Raw genomic sequence first — 9,401 nt, 5'->3', positions numbered from 1 at the left:
ATATCTGGTGAAATATTTGATACTATGTGAACTAAAAAGAGCTATCTTAGTGATGGCATGATCAAAGTCACTGTGATGACTTTGAATATTGTAAATGACATGATAATTGTATGTTAATGTTTAGTAAGAAAATTAAAGGCATAAAGAGCAATTTAGTGGGGAGAGTATGATGCCCCTTCGAGAAATTTTGTTTAGAGTTTGGTATTACATACCAAAAGATGGCTCCATATGCTTCAGAATCCAATAGGATTGTTGAGAGAAAGAATCACACATTAAATAAAATGATGTTGTTGATGTCTGGTTTGTGGGGGAAAGTCATTTTAATGACAAACCATATAATTAATAGAGTACCCCAAAAGAAAATTAAGAACATCCCTTATGAAATGTGGAAAGGTAGGGAGCCTACCTTGAATTATCTTGAAGTGTGGGGGTGTTTGACAAATAACATATCATATGACATATGGAAATGACAGAAGCCATCCCTGAAATACTTTAGAGTGTGGGGGTGGTTGGCTAAGGTTGCGGTTCCTAAACCCAAAAGGTTGAAAATCGGACCTAAAATCATGAATTGTGTATTCATCGTTTATGCACTTAATAGTAGTGCTTATCGGTTTCTAGTGTATAAATCTGATGTCTCAGATATACATGTTAATACGGTTATTGAGTCAAGGGAAGTTACTTTCTTTGAAGACGTATTTCTGTATAAGAAAATACATGAATCAAGTGGTAATAATGATGATCAAGTTGTGATACCTCAGGATGCTACAACTAATACTGATCCTGTAGAGGATGTAAAAGATGAACCTAGACGTAGCAAGAGGCAAAGGACCGCCACATCCTTTGGACCTGATTTATGACATATCTATTAGAAAATGAGCCTCGAACGTATAAGGAAGCTGTAACGTCCTCGGAAGGACCATTCTGGGAAGAGGCTATCAATAGTGAGATAGAGTCTATCTTGTCCAACCACACTTGGGAATTGGTAAATCTTCCTCCTGGCAATAAGCCTTTAGGAAGTAAGTGGGTGTTCAAAAGAAAAATGAAAGAGAATGACACTATTGATAAATATAAAGCAAGGCTTGTAGTAAAAGGCCATATGCAACGTGAAGGTCTCGATTATTTCGATACTTATTCATCTGTTACAAGGATCACATCCATCAGGTTGTTGATCGCGGTAGCTGCATTGAATGGATTAAAAGTACATCAAGTGGATGTTAAAACCGCTTTCTTAAACGGCGACCTGGAAGAAGAGATATATTTAGAACAACCTGAAGGTTTCGTTGTTCCAGGACAAGAACGGAAAGTTTGTCGCATAATAAAATCCCTTTACGAGTTAAAGCAAGCTCCAAAGCAATGGCATGCGAAATTTGACAATGTTATGTTATCAAATGGATTTCGAATCAATGAGTGTGACAAATGTGTCTATGTTCGAAATACTGAAAAAGGATTTGCCATTGTCTGTCTTTATGTAGACGACATGTTGATCATGGGTAGTAATAATCAAATGATTAAAGCTACTAAACAATTACTTAATAGTAAGTTTGATATGAAAGATATGGGGATAACAGACGTTATCCTAAGTATTAAAATCCATAGAACATCTGCAGGGTTGGCCTTATCACAGGCTCACTATATAGCTAAGGTTCTTGAGAAATTCAAAAGTTTGAATATAACTCATGTGAGGAACCCTGTCGATTGTAATCTTAGTTTACTAAAGAACACTGGTAAAGCTACAGCACAAAAGCTATATGCTCAAGTGTTGGGAAGCCTGATGTATGTTATGAACTGCACCAGACCTGATATTGCTTATGCAGTAAGTCTGTTAAGTCGCTTTACTAGTAATCCAAATGAAAATCATTGGAAAGCTATGGTAAGAGTTTTGGGATACCTGAAATATACTCAAAATTTTGCTTTGCATTACGAGAAATACCCCGCAGTTATAGAAGGGTATTGTGATGCAAATTGGATCACCGGCTCTAACGACACTAGATCCACAAGTGGATATGTGTTCACCCTTGGTGGAGGTGCTGTGTCTTGGAAATCGTCCAAGCAAACCTGCATTGCAAGGTCAACCATGGAAGCAGAATTTATTGCTTTAGATAAGGTCGGTGAAGAAGCCGAATGGCTTCGTAATTTTATTGAGGATGTTCCTAATTGGCCAAGACCGGTACCATCTGTATGCATACATTGTGATAGCCAAGCAGCTATTGGAAGGGCCAAGAACGTCATGTATAACGGTAAGTCCAGACACATACGTCGTAGACATGATACCACCGTAAGACAACTACTCTCCAATGGAATCATTTCAATTGACTATGTTAAGTCTAAGGAAAACATAGCGGATCCGTTAACCAAAGGGATTCCTAGAGAGTTAGTTGAAAATTTGTCGAAAGGAATGGGTTTAAGGCCTATCAATTGTTGAGCATTGCGGTAACTCTACCTAGAAGAGTGGAGATCCCATGAACTAGGTTCAAAGAGACAACTAAGTGATGGTCGACTGTTCAAACACTGTGGAGTTTTTAAACTCATACTCATTCCTAAGACAAGGCAGTGTATTTATGAGGGTAAGCACTTAGGCTTTTAATGATTTCTTAATCTGTTGTGTTCAGATGATGTATAGTGAGTTACATCACAAGAAATCACCTATGTGAGTGTGAAGTGAGGGCCGCTTCTATGAGAATTTTACAAAGGCCGATTCTCTAAAACACTCGCAGAACCAGGCAGGTGTCCCACGGCCAGAATGGGCGCAACAAAGGACCAACAATGCTAGAGAAGCAATTGTGTGACTCCTATTGTCTAGGTATACACTAAAGGTTGACGGTTCAAGTCGACCTAGACCACCGATTGACCGAGTATATCCGATAGGTTTTCACTAGAGAAGGTTCAAAGGTAACTCCACCTGTCTCGATGCAGTTGTTTCTCGTTGAGGAAATTACACTTTGCATTTATACTCTTGTGCATTTTTTGTCACGATGATTTGACTTCTTATCCATGTGGGGGATTGTTGGAATTTATATATATATATATATATATATATATATATATAAATTGTATAGACAATCTATTGGTTATGAATAAGAAGTTTGGTAGTGAAAAGGTGTGCCTTTTCGTCGACAAACAGATGTATCTTTTCATCCTAAAGGATGTGTTGTTTCATCCTAAAGGATGTGTTGTTTCATCCTAACGGACATGTTGTTTCATCCTTGAATGGGTGTCTTTTCGTGTTGAACGAATGTGTCTTTTCGTGTCCAACGGATGTGTTGTTTCGTCATCGAATAGGTGCCTTTTGGAACGTGACTTTACGTTGTCTATAAATAGACACTGACACCTTCAGAAAATGGATCCAATTTTTCCTGCACTGAAACTCTGGCGGAATTTTTCTCCTTCCGGTTTGCATATTCCTGTTCATACTCTGGTGTGATTTCTTCTGGCATTTTGTTGTGTTCGTTTGGGCTGTTGACTGGTAGTGCCGCCACTCTTCAGACGAAATCCGTTCTATCCTGGGAGACAAGTGTCCATCAACCTTAGGCATCAGTGAGGGGGCAAATTGTCTTAAGGAGACACGTTCTGTGGGCTCGGATTTAATTCCTCTACTTCTGATATATCATTCTATATGTTCTATCATTCTGCTTGCATCATCATCTGATTTCAAGTAAGTAAGTTCTTTAATTTTAATATTTATAATTGCACAGTGATAATTCTGATCATCTACTCCCTTCTGGTTTATTCATGGGTTCAAGCCTCTTAGTGATTTAATATCACCCACTATCTTCAATAACACAACCTCTACCCCGCTGGGACCCTAATTCTCTACCCGACACCTCGGCCCTTCGCCGAGATCGACCACCATGGCAGCCTCGAAGCATAGCCTCTTGCTCTTCTTCTTTAGTCCTGGGAATCCCCCAAAGCCAAAAACGAGCACCTGGGGGAATCTTTTTAAAAAAATCAGGATTTTTCTCCCTCTGCCCTTTAGAACACAAAGCTGATGGGAAAAGGTTTTTTCCCCTTATTTGCTCAGAGATTGAAAAATACTAAATACCAAAAAGAGGAGGAGAAGAGCAAGATGATGACCAACTAGGAACATATAACTGTGGGAGATATGACCCTATAAAAAAATTCTTACAGGTTCTGGACAAAATAACAAAATCGACGATGCAACATGCGCATCTTCAACAAACAAAAAAGGGGGGAGGGGAAGAAGAGAGAAAAACTACAAATATATGCAAATACCTGTTGGAGGAAGACGAAGAACTCAAGCAGAAATGGGGGCACAAAACCAGAAAATATATGCAAATGCTAGTGCACAATGCTCAGAAGCCAAACGAAAGCATGTGAAAGGGGAAGATGGCTTATATAGCCAAGCAAACGACTACTGGAATTTGAATAGCAAAGGTCAGGGTTATTTAAGTATTTTCACCCTCAAACTTATAACTGCCACGATCGTGGATAGGAACCGCAATCATCATGCGCCAAATCACAGCACTGAGAAGGTTAAAGGGCGAGGGAAAAACTGCAACCTCGCGCACACAAAAAAAAAAGAAAAAAGAAGAAGGAAAAAGCTGTTAAATTTTGATGACAAGACAGCTGAAGCGATGCTGCAATAAATGCGCTCGAAACTCAATGACAGCATAGGAACGACCGCAACATACTATAGTGCGCAGGCTGGAACACGTGGCACAGCGCAATGATCATCGTTCAAAAACCTATGTATTAAACAAAATTTGTATGAACATACAGCTGTTCACCGCGTTTCAAGCTGATGCTGGGGTAATAATCAACCCACGGGTATTTCAGTACAGTTTCTACCCGGCTTCACAGGGAAGCAGTAAGCATACATACATGCCTTTGTAACCCGGGTACAATACCGACGGGGTCTCACACAACCATTGACCAAATCAGTATGCAGATGCATTCTAAGATCGGGAATTCCGCTTGGGGGTAATCTGCAAATAGGGTCAAGCAACTCAAGCGTACTCCTCGCTTAGAATAGCAGTATGGTTGATGCTCAACCAGCATAGGGAAGATGAGAACCCGAAAGCAACGTATTGGCCGGCATTGGGAAGAAGCCAAATAGATCGGCATTGTACCGGGTCCAAGCATTGTAGGATACATAAAATGTCCCACCGGATTGATATTCGACTCATCGGTATAAGAGGGGCAAAGAACACCCCATGAGAAAAAAGCGCACTCATAGGTTCATCCCGACTACTCGGGTACCCTAATAGCCCGGCTGAGGGGCAACTGTTATGGACCCATACAATGGGCCCATTAAGTAACAAGCCCAACAAGGGGCAATCCAAAAAGCTGATGAGTCAGCACAGCTATCCACTTGATGTGTCAGCATAGCTACCCACTTGATGTGTCAGCATAGCTATCTACTATCTGCAGGTAACCTCTATAAATACCAGGGCAAACCCTAAAAGGTACACACATTCTCTCTCTAATGGTTATGCTGTCACTGTGCACACACACACCCCATTGGCTAAACGCCCTCATTGTATCTTGTGCACAGTGATCTTCCCGACTCAAGGGTATCTCTCTCATAGATACCTTGGAGAGGATATCAGATCCGATACCAACGTACTAACTGGGCTAGACATCTCTGTCCCAAGGACAAAACAAGCACAATTGCAGCAACGGTAGATGCTATTTTCCAAGGAGTGCTGAAGTACTCATGTTTAAAGATTGCCTTGTATTTGTTGCGAGGGTTTTCATAAAATTCACTCAAGCTGCGGCAGAGAGAGAGATACTTTTGATTGAAACTTGGCATGGGACCATTTTTGCCTAGATTGTTAAACATTGCAGCCACTGCATCAGCATCACCCATCCAGTTGTCAATAATCTTCTTATCAACTAATATGTTCACATCTTTCTCTGTATTGATAAGAAAATCTAGGATCTGGAAGTACTGAGAAATGTAGCTTGAATCCGAAGAAGGGTGACATTCCTCGAAGGCCATTATATTCCTGATGTATCGTTCTGTACCGTCATGTACACGCAAGGGTGACATTTCCAACACACCCTCATGATACTTTAAGTCAAGTTCGTATTTGCTTTGGCTGACTTTGAATACCAAACCTGCTTCTAATAATTGGCTTGCACTATATAGATGTCTAACTGTATGATACTCTTCCAATGCTGTTCCAAGAGCAAATGATTGTGGTATCTTAGAAGTTCTTAGAAGATCAGTGAAGTGTTTTGGACGCATTCTTGTGGTGGAATGCCCTGAAATATTTGCAAGTAAGCTCAAGAAAGGAGGGACTAGTCATACCAGCAAGTTCGTATATGTTTTGAAGAACAAAGAAAGGAAGCTGATTTTCAATTAGTATCAAGTCCTGCTGAACATCACTTTGAAGCCAGTCTCTTGACAATATAGAGTCCATTTCAACCCAACCTTCGGGTCTAAAATATCTAAGAAAAAGCTCAATTATGAAGCAAGCATCAATTAGAATCATCTTTAGGAAATCATTGCTTTCATAGTTAATAGTCTCTGCATAACAATTTCGAATTCTATTTTCCCACTCTTTGAGTGTTGTAAATATTGGTTATTTAATTATTATTATTTGTTGTATTGAGCCAAATCCATTAGGTCAAGTATTAGGGTTTTCATTCTCTATAAATAGAGACCTCTTTGTACAGATTATTTACACAATTTAATAATATTTCAAACACCCTTTTCTTTCAAGTTTGAGTTTGAGAATTGAGAACAAAATCCCCCACACGTAGATGATTTTGAGTTAGAAATGCCTTGAGATATATCAGTTTGAGTTTTTCCATTGGCTCAAAAATATTGTCATCGCCAGGGCCATGTGGTTTGTGAAAAGGACCAATGGAAACAACCCGAGGAGTATAGGCTTGGGGATTAGCTTGGCGAATTTTTGGTGAAACTATATAAATGCAATGCTCATGGATTCCAGACATGTCTGGAAGAACCACTCCTTCAAGCATATCAGTCAATACTTTCTCCAAATCTTGGTGCCCACTCTGTGAACTACTTGTTTGTCCCGCCATTTCCTTAAAATTCTTAGCTCGGTTGACTGATATAGACAAGCAACATGGAAGTGTTAATCAAATCCAATTTCAGGTTTAGCATGAGTCTGAAACTAGGAATCAAAGATAATATATAATATAGGATTCAAATATAAATGGTATAGTAAGATATAATAAAACCATTTATGTGACTTTACCTGGTCATAAGTTTTTAGAAGGGTTGGTTGCATAATATGATACGAGTCTATGACCAAGTGATCTAAAATTCCATCACCCCATTCTTCATATAAATAAATAAGTTAAATTTCACATGCCCATTATCAACACTTCAAAGGTTAAAACCGCCTAAAGAATTCTTGAGTGAAGGAGAGATTGTTGGGTGACATATGATATGACAAGAACACGCAATAGATTTTAAAAATCATAGAGCAGGCACAGTTATAAAATTGATATAATAAAATCATAGAAACAAAAATTTCCAAATTAGAACATCAATCAATTTCCCAAAAGTTAATATTAACTGCTGTAGATATAATAAAATGTTTTTATTTATCTAATTATTGTGGCCTGACCTTTACTGGAATATAAATTCAAAGAAAAAAATTATAAGATGCTCAAATTGTTCCTATGCTTGGAACTTGATTTTATTGTTTGTTTTATTTTGTTCCGGGAACTATTAGTATTAGTCCTATTCTTTTTTCGTTAACTATATGTTAGAATATTGTTACCTTTTTTTTTTAAACTGATCCTAATTACCTCTTTGAGGCGAATCAGAACTCCCGGTATCTCCACGGGTTCGACTCTTTGAGCCGCTATGGGACTAATCCAGAGTTCGGGTGCGAGTCCAAGGATTACAGTACTTATACCCCTCCCCAAATAGTGTTAGGATTCGAACCGAGGTCCTCTTCCACCACTCAGTCCCCGTGCTACCAACTGAGCCACCAGCTTATATTGTTACTTTTCTTAAAACAAGAATCTGGTCTTCAAAGCTACATAGTGAACACGTACAATGACCCAAACAAGCCAGCCCAATGCTACATCTTAACCCTGTCTGATCCTAGTGGGTTAACGTTTCTGTTGGATCGATCTGTGGTCTAGTTGTGTCTATGGCCGCAAATTATGACAAATCATTATTCACAAACAAGATGCTAAGAGTCAAAGAGGATGTGTGTGTTGGAAATAGAACGAGGGAGCCCAAAATCCTTTTTAAATTCTTCAAACATAACATCACAATTTCCAGTGAATATAAGATCATCTATATCTTTAGATTCTTCTATAGCACAAACAAGTGATGGAATTTTTATTTCTCAAAATAAATATGTGGAAGATATTCTAGACAGGTTTCAGATGAAGGATTATAATCTTGTGCACACTCCAGTTGAATGTGCCTTGAAGCTACATAAAGATCATGGAGGAAAGAAGGTTGACAACACTTTCTACAAACAAATTGTGGGAAGTTTGATGTATCTCACTGCAACAAGGCCAGACATAATGTATTCTGTGAGTTTAATTAGCAGGTTTATGGGTCTTTCACATTTATATGGTCATCACTTGGTCTATGTCTAGTCTATGTGGTACTTCTTACTAACTCATACTTGATTATTTCCAACAGTGTGTGCATAGACGAGAGACTAGAAGTCAAAGAAAGTGTGCAAACAACAATAAGGGCCAGGATTTTAAGAGAGCATACATGTGATGTTCAACCCTTTATTTACAGAGAGATTTATACTGAATAAGACCCGTTGACCTGATTGGCTGTTCCTTGGATCCAAAATAAACCCCAAACTTGTTAAGACTTTAAGTTTACATATCTTTGTTTACTTTTATGTTCCTTCTTAACCTATTTCTAAATATGAAATTAATTACTTATTACTAATCGTTAACTTTCTAACAATCATACGAGTTCTTTATAAAAGACAGCAACAGAATAGGACTAAAAGAAGGAGGAATTACCTGATGGTCAAGTTGTGAAGGATTAATCTCCAGTAATGTTCAGGCAGTAGATCCCAGCTCCACTCTCAATTCATCGAACTTATAATAAACTTCTTTTGATTGTTCTCATTCTGCAGGGACGACACTTGCAGACTTGCTGCTTTTTATATTCAAACAAGCTAGACCAAGTCCTTCACGTGGGATAAGTCATTCAATACTAAAGTCAACTCAATAATATTGTAGGAATGACACTGTTTAGTTTTATGATCGTATCCGGTTCTGTATTCTGTAGGATCCAATTTCATATTTATTTTTTTTAAGTGTGAGACCTACACTTGCTTTGTGTGCGCACATAAAATACAATGCATTTCCTTTTCAGTTTATCATCTCATTATTTTGATTGGTATTGAATAAACAAAACTAAGAGATATAAAACAAAGAAAAGGAAAAGAAGAAAAATTTAAAAGGGTTATCTATTT

The 9,401-nt window shown here is 38.3% G+C and overlaps 1 pseudogene; it reads right to left on the bottom strand.

The window, feature by feature from the left end:
• Nucleotides 1-5,563: 5,563 nt before the first annotated feature.
• LOC133301010 (UPF0481 protein At3g47200-like) lies at nt 5,564-7,011 on the bottom strand (annotated as a pseudogene).
• Nucleotides 7,012-9,401: the final 2,390 nt, after the last annotated feature.

Source organism: Gastrolobium bilobum, unplaced genomic scaffold, assembly GCF_033153095.1.
Source record: "Gastrolobium bilobum isolate Gb01-03AN ecotype WA unplaced genomic scaffold, APGP_CSIRO_Gbil_v1 utg20296, whole genome shotgun sequence".
NCBI classification, from domain to species: Eukaryota; Viridiplantae; Streptophyta; class Magnoliopsida; order Fabales; family Fabaceae; genus Gastrolobium; species Gastrolobium bilobum.
The sequence above is the reverse complement of the archived record's forward strand: the minus strand, read 5'-3'. Positions and strand labels throughout refer to the sequence as shown.